The sequence below is a fragment of the Dipodomys ordii genome, unplaced genomic scaffold, assembly GCF_000151885.1.
Source record: "Dipodomys ordii isolate 6190 unplaced genomic scaffold, Dord_2.0 Scaffold14, whole genome shotgun sequence".
Lineage (NCBI taxonomy): Eukaryota > Metazoa > Chordata > Mammalia > Rodentia > Heteromyidae > Dipodomys > Dipodomys ordii.
Genome location: NW_012267230.1, coordinates 5,225,320 through 5,227,713, shown reverse-complemented (window position 1 = coordinate 5,227,713; position 2,394 = coordinate 5,225,320).

Here is a 2,394-nt window from a genome sequence, read left to right as displayed (position 1 = left end):
CACACACACACACACACACACGCGTGTGCACCCGGGCTGCCACCCACGTCTGGCCCGGGCACTCCCGTGCGCACACACACGCCTGTGCCCACGTGTGCGTGCGAGCTCACACCGACGCAAGACACGCGCGGCCACACTCACCCGCCAACTTCGCAGACACGCACTCGCCACCACGCGGGCTCCCTGCGCCACGCCGATCCGGCGGCGAGAATTGCCCGGTGTTTCCCAACTCCTCCCGGGAGACCCAGGCCGCCGCCCCGCGGAGCCCGCAGCCTCCCTCCCTCCTTCCCCCTACGCTGGCGTCCAGGTCTCCAGGGCCAGACCACCCGCCCGGTTGCCATGACGACGCTGGTTCATTTCCCCCCCACACCTCCTCACACCCCCTCCCTGCAGAGAGCTCGCTGGGAGGGGTGGAGGGCGTCTGTCCTCCCTCCTCCTGTCCGTAGGGGCGGGGCCTAGAGATCCGCAGTGGCCTGGGGGGTCCGGCAGGTGGAGAGGGGCATCTAATCTACCTTGGGGTGGGGGGAGTCCCGGCCAGGCATCTGGGGGTCATCAAGCCCAGCTGAGGAGGAGACGGAGGCCCCCCAGCAGCCTCCCCAGGCCTCCTCCCTTTGGCCCTTCTCCACGCAGTACAACCTAGCACCCAGACTGGTGTCTCCTCCCCGATTTGCAGCACCATTGGGTACCCTCCCTCTCCCTCTCACCCCTGCTGTCTGATGCGGCTCCTCAGGTGGCCAGGGGCTGAGAGCTTGGCCCTGAAAGCCCCCAGAACCCTGAAATCCTAATGAGGGAGCAGCCTAGTCACCCCACCTGCCGCCATCTCATTCATCCCTAGCCTACTACCTTCCCTCTCGTTGGCCACAAACGTACCCTCAGAAGAGGCCTTCAAGGCCCTCAGACCAGGGCCTCATTACTAGATCTTGTCCTCTCCAGGCTGGCCGCTTTCCTGCAGTGCGCCAGCAAGTTTCTGGCCTCTGGGCTTTTGCTCAGAAGACTAGCTCTTCCTTCAAGGATCATCCAGGGAATGATCAGCTGTTCCTAGGAGCCTTCCTAGAGCTCCAGGACCCAGCTGCCCCTCAGCGCCTAGATACCTGGACAGCCCTGCTGAGTGGACAGCCCTGCTGAGTGTTGTCTGGGCCTTGTTTATGTTTGTGTGTCTCCTCTCAGCCAGGGAGTTCTGCAGAGAGCAGGGGCTGATTCATCTGAGTCCCCAGTGCCTCAGACTGGGGCTGGCTTGCCAGCATCCCTGAGTATTGAGGACTTAAGAGACAGAAATGTTGTTGTGCCTCTAGATGCCAGTGGCTCATGCCTGTAATCCTAACTACTCAGAAGCTGAGATCTGAGGATGGAGGTTCAAAGCCAGCCCAGGCAGGAAAGTCTGTGAGACTCTGATCTACAATTAATTACCATAAAACTGGGGCTCAAGTGGTACAACGCTAGCCTTGAGCTGAAAAGCTGAGGGACAGTGCCAGGCCCAGAGTTCAAGCCCCATGACTGACCAAAAAAAAGATAATAAAATAAAAAATGCTATGTGTTTGTGTTCTGTTCCTCTCCCCTTTTTTTTTACAATACTGGAATTTGAACCCAGGACCTCACATTTGCTAGGCATGTGCAAGTTCTCTCTAACTTAGGCTATGCTCTGAGTGCCCCCTCCCCTTTTTTAATAGATTCTCATATTTTTGCCTGAGGCTGGCATTAGACATGATCTATCTATGCCTCCTGGGTACCTAGGATGGCATGCATATGCCTGGTTTGTTGCTTGAGATGGAATCTCACTTTTTCTCCAGGTGAGACTCACATTTCAATCCTCCAGATTTCTGCCTCTGAGTAACTGGGATTATAAACCTGAGCCACTGCATCTAACCCTTCAAGATTCTTCTTTTTGTTTTGCTTTGACCAGTCTTGGGGCTTGAACTCAGGGCCTGGGCACTGTCCCTGAGCTTCTTTTTTGCTCCCACTCTACCATTTGAGCCACAGTGCCATTTCTGGTTTTTTCTGTTTATGTGCTACCGAGGAACCCAGGGCTTCATGCATGCTAGGCAAGCACTCTTCCACTAAGCCACATAAGCCACATTCCCAGCCCTCCTTCAAGGTTCTTCCTCCCCCCTCCTCCCCCCCCCTCGTGGGGCCTGAACTCTGGGCCTGGGCGCTGTCCCTCAGCTCTTCAGCTCAAGGCTAGCGCTCTATCACTTGAGCCACCTTCCCAGCCCCATCCTTCAAGGTTCTTAAGCAACTTATTCCAAAAGATGGGAGCAACTATAATGTCCATGCATGGGGGCGGTTAGATCAGTCAAGACATGATTTCTTTTCTTCTTCTTCTTCTTCTTCTCCTTATCCCTCCTCCTCTTCCTCCTCTTCTTCTTCTTCTTCCTGCTCTTTCTCCTCTCTCTCTTC